Source organism: Hypomesus nipponensis, chromosome 23 (genome assembly GCF_054491055.1).
Source record: "Hypomesus nipponensis isolate SF chromosome 23, ASM5449105v1, whole genome shotgun sequence".
Classification (NCBI taxonomy): domain Eukaryota; kingdom Metazoa; phylum Chordata; class Actinopteri; order Osmeriformes; family Osmeridae; genus Hypomesus; species Hypomesus nipponensis.
Genome location: NC_140383.1, coordinates 18,247,443 through 18,263,917, shown reverse-complemented (window position 1 = coordinate 18,263,917; position 16,475 = coordinate 18,247,443). Strand labels below are relative to the sequence as shown.

Sequence of the window (16,475 nt, the reverse complement as noted above, 5' to 3'; positions counted from 1 at the left end):
GCATAGCCGCGCAAACTTATTTTATCAGGGGGGTGCTGGGGGTTGGCTTAATGTTGCAAAGCGGCAGGGATGTTCTGGGAGTAAAAATGGGCCCTGGACTTTGATCCAGACCGGCCCACCAGAACTGGCCCCCATATACGCCACCACAGCTGCCCTGCTAATGCAAGCATTTTCTGTGTTTGACGTGATGCAAATTTGGGAATTCTATTGTTAGTGCGAGCGCGCATAGCGCGCGAGCCAAATGTTTTGGCCTTTATTTGAGTGCAAAATAGTTAGCTTTATGTAAAATAAACTGCAGTTTTTCTATTGGTAAAACCTTGTTTAGTGGAGGTGATTTCTTTGTCTCTTAATTTTTCAGCCCCACTCTACGTTTCTTAGCCTGGTTTTCCATCGTTCATCGTTTCCATTCTTCTCCCGGTGCTCCCGATGGCCAGTCTGCTACTACGGAGCTGTGCCATGGTGGTGGAAGTCATAATTTTAAATTCTCGTGCTGTCAGGGCGTGCTACAGCACCCTCAGCACCCCTATTTCCCGCGGCCATGCCAATACACAGCAGAAAATATGTAAAATATACGTTCTCCTTTTATGAACCCTGTCAATGGATCAGTCTCTTGATATGTCTCATTTATTTTCAAGTTATTTCCGTTTGTTAAGAAAAACACGTGTGAATCCCCCCTCCTAATTGTACACTTGTGTGATTTCGTTTGAATCCACCTTGCGTTGTTCTGCGTCGTCATGGTTACCCAACACTTTTTCGTCAGTCAGTTGAGTGCAAAGAAAGTAACGTTAGTTAACTTGTTGAAGATGAAGTTGAGTAATGGCGGATTTGAGGTTACCTAATAAGCAGAGAAAACTAGACCAGCAGCCAAGCATTAAGTAAGTAAGACAGTAAGTAACTTGATACTGAGCTAAATGTGTAAGCAAATGAAACGAGTACCCTCATAAAAGCATGAGTCGCTGTTTTTCTGATAGATCAGAATGGGTTTTATTCGCCATGAAAGTTTGCACAGACAAGGAATTTGCTTTGGCAGGAAGGTGCAAACATTAAACATATAGGAATCTAAAATGTAAATATGAGGACTAAATATACTAAGGGTGCATAACTAGCAATACTAAATGAAATAGAATTAAAATAAACTATACAATAAAATATGAAATAACATAAATGACATGGTCACAATGCAGGCAGTCCCTGTCTTTGAGAAATTACACTATTCCTTTAGATGTGAATTCAAATAATCAATGTAGCCCCCGAAACTATGTCCTAAATGTGCACATTTTCATAAATAAATATAGAATTGTAGGCAATGCACTTTAAAAAATATATATACATGGGGAAGGGTATTCATTTGGACCCCCCCAAATGTTTAAACCATGGTTACGCCCTTGCCTGTTTCATTCTACACTTCACTCTTAATATTTTCAAGTGTGTATGAGCAGTAACAAATGCATGCATTTTAATCGATGCAATTTTAATAAATAGGATCATCAGTATGCCTATGGATAATTAACATACATTTTAGTTATTTAAGTAATAAAACGGACCCATATGCAACAAATTTCCGCACACCTCACAATTTCCCCGGAAATTGTACCCGCCCTAGTTTAACGTGCTGGTTGCACGTTCTGATGGGTAGCAAAAAAGAAAAGACCCCGGTGTCCAAACGTTATCTTACCATCAAAGTTAAGGTAAGCCCTCTAGTTTTGTGCTACGGTAGGACCAGCTTATTAATTAATCTTTTGTATTTGTCAGAAGAGTTATGGAAAAACTATAATACAGTGTATTATATAAAGCACTGTAGCCTACAGTGAATGTTTAGCATACAAGTGTAGAGTGAAACAGTGGTACAAAATGTACGATGCAACAGTATCAACCGCCCCTCCCCACACACACTGGAGATCATAACGTTTAAAAAAAAGTGCTGAGGAAAGTGCACCATTTGAATGTGCTGCAATATATTTTTTTGTTGAAGGCTATATTATATTAGCTAAATTTTCATTTTGTTTCTGTACTAGGTATGGCCTAGCCTGGTCCTAACCAGACTCTCGTACATTTCATTTGTACAGAGAGTCTGGCCTCGCTCCATTGACAAGCGTTGATTTCCTTGAAGACGGGTACTCTGTTGAAGTTTAAAACTATTGGATCTTCCCAGAGCCACTCTGATCTGCCATATCGCTAGCCTTAGCCAATTCCTTCACCACTACTGTAACAGAGCTAGCTGCCGTAGCTGGAAAATCAAACTGTTCCCGAAAACCCGTGGGGAGGAGGGCCACAACATCATGGCCACTAACAAAACTCAGCAAAACTTGTTCTTGCTCCGGCTTTAGTTTATAGTAGGGATGGGACGTATGGCACTGACGCATTGATGCTTGTGTCGCAAAACCAATACGCACAGTTTCAAAAAAGTGGTTTGGAGCTTGTGTCAAATGACGATGCCACGTGATTGATGACGTTCAATGCTTCAGACGTCACAAACTGGTTAAAAGTTGTGGCGCACTTCTAAACCTTAAAAGAGGGAAAGAAACCAGTGCTTGTCGTCTTAATAGGAGGCGAACACTACATTGGCAGAAACGCAAACAGTTATTAAAAGAGTACATAGTTATTATTAGAGGACGATTAGAGAATTATCATTAGCAGACGAGAAGTAGGTTATATTAGCAGAAGAGTATAGTTCATTAGTAGAAGAGAAGTAGGTTATATTAGCATAAGAGTGTAGTTCAGTAGCAGAAGAGAAGTCGGTTAAATTAGCAGAAGAGTATAGTTCATTAGCAGAAGAGTAGTACAGTTGAGAATTATTAGCAGAAGAACAGAAAGTAAAAGACGATAGAGAATGGATGCTATCATAAATATGATCTTTGTTACAGTTTCCAGAAAACTAATGCTGGATGATGCATATGAACACATGATTGTCAAGGATGCCCAGCCTTTGTACACCTTTTGGACCCTACCTACGACATCCCTGGGAGAAAGGCCTTAAAGAGAATGGTGGAGGCCAAGTATAAGGCCACTAAAGAGGAAAGCCATGGCTGAGCTGAGGAAGGCCTCTGCCGTAAGCCTGATGGCTGACATGTGGACCTCCGTGAACATGGACGCTTACCTGGCTGTGACATGTCACTACATAACAGACCAGGCAAAGCTGGCCACAGTTCTTTTAGGGGTAGGAAAGTTTCCCCAAAGCCACACAGCAGCTCACCTTGCTGAGATAAAACACACCCTAATGGTGGAGTGGCGAATCCGAGGAAAGGTAAGAAGCCTGGTCACAGATTTTGCAGCCAACATGTTTGCCTCTGCAAACCTGCTCAGTGTGCGGCATGTGACTTGTTTTCCACATGTCCTAAATCTTGTGGTGAAAAAAATCCCTTTCTCAAACCCCAGAACTGGAAGAGATCCGCACTCGGGCATGCCGAATTGTGGGTCATTTCAAATCCAGCACCAAAGCCAAGGAGAAGCTGTCGGAAATGCAGGTCAATATGGGACGAAAAGTACTGAAAATTATCCAGGAGGTGGACACCAGGTGGAACAGTGTTTTGCCATGCTGGACAGACTCTACAATATCAGAGAACCACTTCGTGCAGCTCTCACCACTCTGAATACAGACTTGAGTCCCATCACTGCTGAGGACTATGACAATCCGACAGTGCCTTGCCATTTTAAAGCCGTTCAATCAAGCCACTGTGGAGTTGTCAGAAGAGACAAAGGTGTCCAAATGTCATTCCACTAATCAAAATGCTGAAGCACACTGTAGTAGGACAGTGTTAGCCTGGCTCTGCCCTCCTACGTACTTCCGCTCAATTTGGATTTCGCTTCAGTAGTAGGTCTGGGAGCTAGGCTCTGAAGTCGGTTTCTAAAACAATTTTTTTGTAGGTCCAATCAGCGAACAGAGGGAGTGGCTGAGAACGATAACGTTAATGTCGTGCACTAGTTTGAGTAATTCAGTAATGGCGGCGGAGAAAGATGCGAGCAAAACTATTCTGCGGTTGTGGCAGCAACGCTGCTGAATATCCATAGGTTAAAGCCAGAGCAAGAACATTCCTTGCCGAGTTTTGTTGGTGGCCATGATGTTGTGGCCCTCCTACCCACGGAGTTCAGGAAAAGTTTGATTTTCCAGCTACGGCAGCTAGCTCCGTCACAGTAGTGGTGAAGGAGTTGGCTAAGGCAAACGCTTGCGATTGGTTATGGTAAATCAGAGTGGCTCTGGGCGGATCCAATAGTTTTAAACTTCAACAGAGGACCCGCCTTCTAGGAAGTTAACGTTTGTCAATGGAGAGATCCCAGACCCTCTGTACAAATGTAATGTACGAGGGTCTGGTTAGGACCAGGCTAGGACAGTGTGCCCAGATGAGGCACAATGTTGGTGCCAAACTTGTTACGAATTTGAAAAACAATTTGCTGGACAAATTCACTCTCCTGGTGAAGATATCACTGTCTGTGGCAACACTGCTGGACCCCAGATTCAAAACAGCGGGGTTTGCAGTGCCACTTGTGCACAGGGTGCCACTGTGAGGCTGACCAAGGAATGTGCCCACTTCTTCGATACCAATGTCTCAGAAGGTTCTGCTCCACAGGAGTCTGCACCGGGTACCTCGGCTCAAGAAGCTGAGGACAACCTTTGGGCCCTGCTGGACTGCGAAGTGGGATCACAGCAGGTGACCGACCCAACTGCCAGTGCCACTGTGGAGGTTCAAGGGTATAGTGTTTCCAATTGTATTGTTTGCTGCTGAATTACAATTGGTTGCATTAAATGACAATGCTTTTTCACTGTAGAATTAATACAAGTACATTTATTTCTATACAGGTATTTGAAAGAATCAAATGTGGCCAGGACGGAGGACCCTCTGGACTACTGGGTCACATGCAAGGCCCTTTACCCTCAGCTATTTAAAGTGGCCATGCAGTTCCTGTGTACACCAGCATCCTCAGTTCCTTGTGAGAGGATCTTCTCCAAGGCTGGAGAAATTGTAAGCCTGAGGAGAAGCCGCCTGAAGCCCAGTACAGTCGAACAAATCCTGTTCCTGAATAAGAACTTATAAATGTTCTCAAATCAGACTGTTGCACCAACACATTCCCCTGAACCCTGTTATGGTACACTGCCTTTTTATATTGCACAAGGACATCCACACAAGTATTCCCCTGATTCACAATACACATCACAAATGTAAGGAATGAGACAGCTATATAAGCAAGCCGTTTGCAGAACATTACAAAGTGTGGTGTAGACCAGTACGTCACAGTAAAACATATTTATTGTATGAAAATTACACAGATCTCAAACATGTATGGTTTTAATGAATGAACACGAACATTAGACCATCACATATGGAGCTAGAAAGCTGACAAAAGTATCTGAATTTGAATATGAAACATCTGAAATATTTGTGTGTCGAATTTCATAAAACTGAAATATTTAGCTGTTGAATATATAATATCTGAATTATTTGTATGCCGAATTTAATCAAACTGAATTATTTTGATCCAAAAATTCAAATTTCTAAAATTCAGATTGCAGGAATTCAGATTCTTGAAATTCAGATTGCAGGAATTCAGATTCTTGAAATTCAGATTGCTGAAATTCAGATTCTTGAAATTCAGATTGCTGAAATTTAGATTGCGGAAATTCAGATTCAGATTCTGTCTGAACTAGGCCAAAGGTGAAACAGCTTGCCTTCACAGGGAAAAGTAGACGATTTCAGAACGACCGAATATAGACATTCTCTGACCGAATTTTACCCCATAACAAAAGCTAAGAGTTGCTCGTTGGAGGAAGAGTATGGAGCAAGTGCTTATGAAACTTGTAAAAACTTGTGTCTTCTCCTCTGCCAAAATCGGCAGTTACTGTTACCAAGTGAGTCGAGATAGTCAGAGGGCGGCGGAGACTGAGGGAAGACGCGGAACAACTGGCAAAGCTATAGCCTATATATTTATGTTCCGTTGTTCTCTTTTCTGGTTGGAGTTCTTTTAAGAGCTTGATGGCATCAACATCCAGCCTGATATAAAATCATGAACTTCAATTGTGTCTCTTAATTATAATACCCACACAGAACATCCAGGTTGAATCAAGTCACGCTAGCTAGCTACTGTATTACTAATAGCCAATTTTGGATGGTCAAGCATATTTTTTATTGTCTCCTTATTCCTATCAAAGTCAATGTTCAGCCTATAGGCTATGTTCATTTCCTAAGTGACATTTCAGATCGGTTATGGATAGTGAAATATTTGCTGTCTGAGAGATCGGACATAGTATTTAACAGCATATATATATAAGGAGTTATCTATGGTTAACAGGATATATCTGTAGTGCGGCCGGATGTGATTGGATTCATTGTCCACACGTCGTCTGGAAGTCAGTTTCGATCAAATGCCAACGATCTCCATACTAGATCTTGCCGACGTATCTTCTACACATCGGGACGTATGTGTGCTATCCCAGATACTTATGTGTGATCTGGGTATTCCTCCAACTAGAAACTCAGTTTGTTCTGAGGTAAAGTTCGGTCGTTCTGAAATCGTCTACTATTTCCTGTGAAAGCAAGCTGTTTCACCTTTGGCCTAGTTCAGACAAAATCTGAATTTCCGCAATCTGAATTTCCGCAATCTGAATTTCAAGAATCTGAATTTCAGCAATCTGAATTTCAAGAATTTGAATTACTGCAATCTGAATTTTAGACATTTGTATTTTTGGATCACAATAATTCAATTTTATTAAATTCGGCATACAAATAATTCAGATATTATATATTCAACAGCTAAATTTCAATTTTATGAAATTCGACACACAAATATTTCAGATCTTTCATATTCAAATTCAGATACTTTTGTCAGCTTTCTAGCTCCATAATCACGTAGCCTTACAAAAATGAACGACATTGAATAATTAACGAGGCGAAGTACCGCCAGAAACTACTGGTACACCGCATTCAGTTGGTTTAAACGGTTGCTATAATTTTAGCTGACCACTAGATGTCACCGTGCTCTCCAATTTCAATGCGCCAATAGTTCGGCTCTTTGGTTCGGCACAATCCGGAAGAAACCACCAAAGCTTCAAAAGGCATTGTTCGCACATCCCTACCCAGATAGCACACATACGTCGGGCCGACGTCGGCTTAAGATCGAAACGTGTTCTATTCATAACGTCGGATAAGCATCGGCAAATGGTCGGATTTCTTCTCATCTCTGTGCTCTATTTCAAACGTCAGAGATACGTCGGCTCATCACTGACTGTTTCAGGAAGAACGTTCCATTATGCCAGAGCCTGTTTAAGGAAAGCCTTGCCACTCCCTATTAAGCCCCATTGCACCGAATTTGGCCGCAGTTCCACCAGAGTTCCACTGGGGGTGATTGCGAGCGAGTGCATGTTGAATGGGAGTCTATGGTGCTTAACGGCTAAATTTGTCTCTTTCGCCTGATTGTCGTTGAGAAATCTCCGATTTGATTGGAGTTTTTGCATGTTCAACATGGATTATAGGTTGAAAGTTGAATGAACGAGTACTTATGTCCTTATGATTTCTTACAGGGTGAGTCGTTGTTGCCCATAACACACTAGCATTCTGCTAATGAATGCTGATTGGTTAGTGAAGGACTGATACAACCAGAGCTCCCGCTTTATGGCATCCGAAGCGGAATCAGAATGTCAGAGCATTAGCAACATTAGCGCAACATTAGCAATCCAAAACTCTTTCTAGCATGTGTATTGACAGGGAGAGCCTAAACTGCCAGCTGTGTTGTCAATGCCCTGAGAGAAAAAAGTAAGTGACCAGAGCTTGCCGTAAAGCAGTAGCTATGGTCGTACGATGTGTATGACGTCAATTACATTTTCAAAAGCTTTTTAGAACAGAAAGGCGACTTTAAAACAATCTAACAGCCAGCAGTGTGTATTTTTTTTGCCTCCCTTTTCGAATTCAGATTACTAGACAAAAAATTATATCCTGAGAAAAGTGGATTTTGAGGGGTACCGCTCCATTGACCTCCATTCATTCTGCACTCGCTCGTTAGCGCCCTCATATGGAACTTTAGTGGAACTGCAACCAGTTCAGAACCCAGAAGTTTCCCGAGATTGGGAGTTCTGCCTTTATTAGACATTCTCTGACTAACTATAAATTGAAATTAACAAAACCAGTCAGTATGATGACTTGAGCGAATATCATTCACGTCTTGCTAAAACAGCGGCCACGCGAAAGGGAACGAAAAAACAGTTTCCTCTATTGAAAAATACAATGCAGGTCACGTGAAAAATGATCCAAAGACTCGTAGAAAGACTGAGTAGGGAAATGAACGAATCGTTCGTTTCCTCTAGATACCAGTAGGCTACAGAGCCTATGCTGCCCTACAAAGGCAAAAGACCGTAACTCGCCGAAGTGTAGAACTTAGAAAAACGACTTCAAAGTTATTGCACTTTCAAAGTAGTTGTCCTGCCAAATGTATTTTAGGTAGGACACTGGAAATCTAGCAGTTTGATGTTTTAATGATTACACATTATCTAAATAAGAAATCTTTAAAAAAATGTATCTTAAACTGCACTTTTGACCCCTATTTTGAAGTTACAATAGTATACTATAGTCTATAGTAAGTGGTCATGCCAAGGCAAAATACAGTAACTTCCGTTTCTTCGCTCACTTAGTTGCTTATCACAATATAAACTCTGTATATTATAAGCCAATGTAACATACACGTGGATACCTGTCACAAGACTCACAAGACAAGAGTGTTTTTGATTTAACTGCCAGGGTAGGATACTTTACAAACGACTCATGTTTGTGATGTTTTGTGTTGAATGCCAGCAAGTAGGCTAGGCTAATGCTAGATGTGTTTGTTGTTGCTAGGTTACGTATTAGTTAAAGTGAAACAGTGGCTCTGTTCGAAAACTGTTAAAATGGGTCCTTCCTTCCTTCCTTTTAAGACAGCGAGGTCTGTTCGAAATGTCTTAAATCTTCTCTTCCTGTCTAATAAGATACCTTGAAATACGTCACATAACGGTCATTTTTTAAGAGAGCATACGAGCTGCCTTGCTGTCTTAATGGCGGCACGTATTACCCATAACTCTGTGCGCGGGGTTACCGTAAGCAACAAGTTAAACAGAATCATTTGACCGCCATTGCTCTACGTTTTTACAATTCACATTTCAGCTAAACGGTACTTATAAATCAGCATCTGAATAAAAATGTATCGAGAAGTGGGCCGTGTAGTTGCTGAAAATGTACTTATTTTATTGATGACACTCCTAATTTGTAAATTTGCTCCGACTTTTCGATAACGTACAGTAGCTAGCATCGCCGTGGAGTGCAGACACTAGCTAGTTGCTGCGTTTTATCATAATCCTATCAAATGAGTGAAATACAAACACAAATGTTATGAGCTATTGAGCCTATATCTAACACAAGTTTAAATACAGCTTAACTTGACTTAGTGTGACAATAAACTCAATGCAATTGACTGACGTCTGACAAAGCGCGCTAGTGCGAGCACATAAGTACACGCAGCGCGATGATGTACATCCTGTCTTAATAGGCTGTTCGAAAACAAAGGTTTTTAAGATACCTTACCCCGAAGAGAGCTGTCTCGTTAGACACCTGTCTAGTAAGACATCAAGGATTAAGACAGCTGTCTAAGTTTTCGAACAGAGCCCGTTACTCCATTTGAACGTTTGAGTGCCGGCAAAGGCAAAGAATCTTAACTGATGTTACGGCATTCTGCGTTGGCTTTCTAAAGCCAAAGCAGGCTTTTGGAAGTTACGGTTAAGACAAAAACTTATTTTTTCTGAAAAACAGACGAGTTAATTTAAGATATTTGGCCACATGATAAAGCAGACCTAAACTGTTCCGAAAATGAGAAAAAAAAATCATTTTCGACAAATTGGAAGTTAGGTCTTTTGCCTTTGCACAGCAGTATGCAGGTCACGTGAAAAATGATCCAAAGACTCGTACCCGAAGAGCGAGTCGGGAAATGAATGAATCATTTCTGTTTACTTTAGGGTTGCCAACTTCCTCAACCCCAAATGAGGGACACTTTCTTACAGGTGCATGCGCGCATGCCAATAGCTGACCAACAATAACGAAAATAGCAAGCTTTCATTATAGCCATACCATAAACCTACTAATTTCAGCGTAATTTTGTCAAACCACTACTGTACTCGCTTGTATACATTGTTCATAGTGATAGTCAAGACAATTATTACAAGTTTCTCATTTTGACAAAAGATAACGCTCACATCACCAGTGGCCAGTTCACACACACTTAGGGTTGCCAACCGTCCCAATTTGTCCGGGACATCCCGAATTATGGGTGATTTTTATTTGTGCTGTCCGGGACAGCTCCAGTCCCGTTTTCCAATCACAGCCTCGCCGGCCGGTATTCATATTCAGTGAACTGCGAACAGGTGCACGTGTCAGAAGGGAGTGCGAGTGCATGGAAATATTAACGCGAAGGGCCTTGCATCACCAGTGCATACGACCATCAGAAGCTGAAAGTACTCCTGGGGCCTCATGTATAAACGTTGCGTACGCACAAAAAGCTTGCGTACGCTGGTTCTCACGTACACTTTGTGATGTATAAAGATTTACTTGACATGAGAACGTGCGGACCTTCACGGAAACTTTTGAGCAGATGTGAGAATGTGCGGACTGTACGCAAAGTCTTGTCTGGCTCTGTAACATGGCGAATTCTAACTGAAAAGTGCCGATGTAACAGACGTGGTATTGCAAGTTCCGTCAGAGGTATACAGGCCACTGTCTGCTCCCACCGGGAGTCGAACTCACCACCTCTGACTTCCCAAGCGCCACCACTACCAACTACGCCAACGAAAAGCTAGCCATTCGCCAACGCGGGTGGCCTGCTACATACTTGAGGAGTGAGTTTCACCACACACCGGCTACACCGAGACTCACCAAACATTACAAATAAAGTTTCCACTAGTACGTTTATGAAGTTGACTATTCAAAAAACATTAAAATGAAAGTTTGATCATTAATGTGGATAATCACATCAAAATGCCAAAACGGGAAATGCTATATAGCCTTCTGTTTATACCGCCACCACTTAATAACTTCTGTTAAACTTGAGGCTGTCAAACGAACGACAAAATCACTCAGGACATGCATGTCACGCTAACCCTATAGCTGCCATGCTGTTAGATGGGCCACCACTCGTTTCTTCATTTAAAGTTTTATATCGGACCATTTCTTCTTAATTTCTGCCATGGTCCAGTTCTTTGAACCCACAGCATTGATGGCCCTATAATAATAATGATAATTTTATTTGTAATGCACTTTACATTTAGCTAAATCTAAGTGCTGCAGGTTAAAAACAAAAAAGGGCGCAAATAGTGACAGTTTTCCACTCTGCCGACTTTCTTTTGTCACTAATACCTGATGACAGGCCGCCAAACAGGACAAATGTTTTCGCCTCCACATCTGTTGTCAGAACCTCGATCTCATAGTCCCCGTATTTCTTCGAATAAACGCTGCGGCGTTTGACGTCGATTTTTGGTCCGGCATTTCTTTGAGGAAAGCGTTTATAAGAAGAAATACGGTAATTCATACAAAGAAATGACCTCAGGAGCGCATTTGTAGTCCATCTGCATATTAATTTATGAGAGGAGGCAAGGCGGGGTCAGTGGCTTGTTCACGTGCGGTCAATCTCACGTTGATTGTGATTTATAAAGGAAAGGTGCGCAGGATCTGGCGTACGACCGGTTTTATACATGTGAATATTTCTGTGCTATTTCTAGGTACTTTTCAAGTTTTGGCCGTACACTATCTTCTGGTATGAAAGCTGCGCAATCCTTTATACATGAGGCCCCTAGCCTCTGCGATTTACCCGACTGAATTTGGTGAATGATAGTTTCAATAATTGTTATATTTTCTGTATCTAAGTTAAGTTACCCAGGAGCTCTGTTGCCATAGACTTAGCTAACATTAGCTACAGCTTGATGAATTGAGTCATTGAACACAGGAGGAGAGAACGCAACGTTAGCCAGCTAGCTAAAGCTCCGGTGGAAAATTCCAAATGAACGTATGCAGCCCTTCGTGCCGCTTACACACAACAGTGACACTGACAGATCGAAAGCTAATTTGAGACAATATAAAGGTGGAAAAGCAGGCTAAGAAACGTTAACGTAATTACCTTCACTAGACAACGTTTTACCAATTGGACAAACGGCTAGCTTGTAGTGTAGCCAGCGTGGATGCTGATGTTGTTTCTCCCATTGACACGGTGTCCGTCCCCCGCCATTTTTCCAAATTCCGGCCCTCAATTATTAGGAATTATACCAATGTATTCAGCCTTGCTCCCCCGTTGCTCTTCCTACTAAGTTTTGTGATAGCAGTACCACCTTTTCAGAAGGATTACCTACGTCTAAAGCTGCCAAAAACCCATACTGGAATGTTGGGCTCCTAAACATCAGATCTCTATCCCCAAAGGCCGTTTTGATTAATGATCTGATGTCTGAATGCAGCCTGGACCTGATTGGACTCACCAAAACCTGAAGAATATTCCTCCCTGAATGAAGCATCGCCTCCGGATTTTGCGTACTCACACATCCCTCGTGTCTCAAAGAAAGGTGGCGGTGTTGCTATGATATATAAAGCTAGCTTCAACCTTAGCCTAAAATCTGTAAATACCTTTAAATCATTTGAGATAATTTGCATGAAACCACCAACTACTCTAAAAAGGACTAATTCTTCTACTATTGCCCCCCCTCCCTCATTTAGTTTAGTTACTCTATACCGGCCCCCCGGCCCGTATTCCCTCTTCCTAGAGGAATTTGCAGATTTTAGTGCTGATCTTGTGACATATACTGATAATATCTTAATTATGGGTGATTTTAACATCCATGTGGATGACCCAAAAGATCCTCTAAGTAAGGCCTTTACTGCTCTATTGGATTCCACAGGTCTCACTCAGGTGGTTTCTAAACCAACCCATCTTCACTCGCATACATTGGATTTAGTTCTCACACGGGGAATCGAGATTATTGACATCATTGTCCACCCCCACAATCCTATATTATCAGACCCCCCCTGCCAGAGCCCTGGAGGCACCCAGAATATTTCTACTAGCCGCATACTAGCGCATAACCCCAAGCACAGCTATGGAACTGGCTAGTATTCTACCTGCTGCACTAGAAGCACTGGACGTCCCAAATAAATCATTAAATGCTAAAACAAGGGATCTGAATTTGGTTCTTCAGTTATCCCTAGATTCTGTTGCCCCACTCAAAGCAAGGAAAAGAAAAGACAAGAAAATGGCTCCATGTTATTCAGAGGAAAGCCGCACTCTCAAGAGGTCCACTAGAAAATTTGAGCATAAGTGGCGTACCACTAAATTGGAGGTTTTCTGCCTGGCCTGGAAGGACAGCCAAATGGAGTACAAGCAAGTCGTCATCAGGTCCAGATCAGAATATTTCTCTAAATTGATAAGTAAGAACAAACACAACACAAAGTTCCTATTTGATACTGTTGCAAAACTCACTAAGAAAAGTACACTCTGTTAGTTCAGATCTCTCCCAATGATTTCTTAGATTTCTTTGACCAAAAAATCTATGCAATAAGGGACAAACTACAGACTAGTCCTGGAGGAGTGGCCATCAAAACTGAATTTGACTCTATACCCAGCATGCTGCATGTTGAGGCTCTTACTCACTTAAACCCTATTTCTAGGGAAGCGTTCATCGAGCTGGTAGATTCCTCAAAACCCATCAGCTGCCTTCTTGATCCCCTCCCTGCCAAACTTTGTAGGGAACTTCTCCCTATTATTGGACCACCCATGCTTAGTATTATTAATGAATCTATTGTAACTGGACAAGTCCATGACGATTTCAAACAAGCTATTATTAAGCCCCTTCTTAAAAAAACAAACCTGGATCCAGGTTGTCTTAGCAACTACATTTCTCTCCCAAATTTTAGAAAAAGCTGTGGCACAACAGCTCACTGAGCACTTCTCCTCAAATCAGCTTTATGAACCTCTCCAGTCTGGATTTCGTCTTCACCACAGCACTGAAACTGCATTAGCTAAGGTATTCAATAGTGCTGTCAAACGATTACAATATTTCATCGCGATTAATCGCATTAATGTCATAGTTAACTCGCGACTAATCACAATTAATCGCACATTTTTATCTATTCTAAATGTCCCTGATTTCTTTTTGTCCCAATCTTTTTTTAAATTTTAATGCTCTTATCAACATAGAAAAGTGGTTCGGATTGCTTTGTGCAAATATTTTTTTTATTGAAAACAACATTGCAATCGCCTGGCTTTGACGAGGGGGCAGAGAATTCGCATCAGCTGTGTGCTTGGCCATCAAGTGGTATTTCAGACTGGACGTGCTGCGATGATAGCTCAGTTTACAACGACAAAACACACAGATCACAGGTCTTGTCAATAGAACCATTTGGCAACTTTTTAAAAGCAAACTTTCCATTCAGAATCTTATTGGCATCCATTTCGGCATCTCGCGCTCGTCATCCACTCAAAACGTAACGTTAGCCTACTACCAAAGAATGTCTAATATCCGTAAACGGGCTCTGGTACTACTCTTTAGCCAGCTCGCAAGCCAAACGAGTGTTTGGCGTGCCTGTTGTTTTGTTTCCGGTCTAGCTAGATCCGGTGTGGTGTTCTAGTTTTTTTAACGTCGGTAGTTGTTGCAACAGCATGTGAAAAAAACTACAAAGTTTAATAGGCCAAAAAGAGCGTTAATCGCGCGATAAAATAATTGACGCCGTTAATTTGGGTTTGCGTTAACGCCGTTAATAACGCGTTAAACTGACAGCACTAGTATTCAATGATCTATTATTAGCCTCTGACGCGGGCTCTCTCTGTTCTGGTTCTTCTAGACCTTAGTGCAGCATTTGACACTGTGGATCATGAGATTCTCCTGGAGCGTATGGAGAACTATGTTGGGATCTCTGGTACTTCACTTCAGTGGTTTAGATCGTATCTATCTGATAGATCAAAATATGTCCACTATGATGGTTGCTCATCCAGGAACACTACTGTAAAATACAGAGTACCACAGGGTTCAGTTCTAGGCCCTCTGTTATTTTCACTCTATGTTGCCTTTAGGAAACATAATTAGAAGCTCTAGGGTAAATCTTCACTGTTATGCAGATGATACTCAGCTATACATATCCATAAAGCCTGCAGAATTTCCACATGCTATGGAAAAATGTGTTTCCGGGTTGAGAACTTGGATGACAGCAAATTTCCTTCTTCTTAATTCGAGGTTCGAGTTTTCGGCCCTAAAAAATACAGAAATAATTTATCCAATCTGACCTTAAACTTAGATGGCGTCAAAGTATCTCAAAGCCAGTTGGTAAAAAATTTAGGAGTCACATTGGACCCAGACCTTTCGTTTGAGTACCATATTAAACAAATCACCAGAACTGCATTTTTCCATCTACGTAATATTGCCAAAATACGAAAATTCCTCTCAAAGGATGATGCTGAAAAACTAATACATGCTTTTGTTACGTCCCGATTGGACTACTGCAATGTGTTGTTCTCTGGCTTCCCAATTACCTACTTGAAAAATTTACAGAGGGTACAAAATGCTGCTGCTAGACTATTGACAAAAACAAGAAAGTTTGATCATATAACCTCTACTCTTATCTCTTTACACTGGCTCCCTATCCAAGCCAGAGCTGATTTCAGAGCTGATTTTTTTTTTTTACTACTAACTTACAAATCTCTACATGGATTGGCACCACTGTACCTCTCCGGTCTCCTTGCACCCTATTGCCCCGCAAGGACTCTAAGATCTCAAGATGCCGGCTGTCTGGTAATACCCAAAATTAAGAAAAACCTGCTGGGGGTAGGGCGTTCTCATATAGAGCACCTCTTCTCTGGAAAAAATTACCTGTCTCAATTAGGGAGGCTGATACTGTTTAGACATTTAAAACTAGATTAAAAACGTTCTTGTTTAGTCAATTCTATGATTGTTAAAGGTAAGTATGTGTGTACTTTCTATGTAAACCTGGGGTGTGCGTTTGCCTATGTGTGTATCACATGTAACTTTTAAATTGTAATTTTAGCTTATGTTCACACTGCCCATTTAAATGTTACAAATAAAGTAAACCTGTTATTGTATATTGTTACTGTAATAGTTCCGTTGCTGTATATTTTTATTGTTATAGTTTACTAGTTGGAGACAACCCTGGAGACAACCAGGGGCTGGTTGTTTTCATCCTTATTCGTATAAATATAACCTATTTTAGAGTTGTTTCCCCCGGAACAGATTTCATGTTCCAACCAAGGGGGCTGTCGCTGTCTTGGTGTGTGGGGCTGCATCAAATACCCTCTTAGCTTTGTTAAATTGCTGCACTAGTCCACACTTGACCGGTGGGGATCTCATTCTATTACGACTGTAACTGTTAGCTGCTCCTGGCATTCTCTAATCCCTGTTCTCCTCTCTGTCCCCCCCACACATCCCTTGTGGTGTGGGGGGTCTGAGCTGTCAGGACCTGCCTGGTCGTCGGTCTACCAACGCT

The 16,475-nt window shown here is 41.5% G+C and overlaps 1 protein-coding gene across 5 annotated transcripts in view; it reads right to left on the bottom strand.

Annotated features, from left to right (window-relative positions):
* The window catches only part of lss (lanosterol synthase (2,3-oxidosqualene-lanosterol cyclase)), a 139,135-nt gene that overhangs the window by 106,819 nt on the left and 15,841 nt on the right, over positions 1–16,475 (bottom strand). The gene's annotated exons all lie outside the window — the stretch shown is intronic.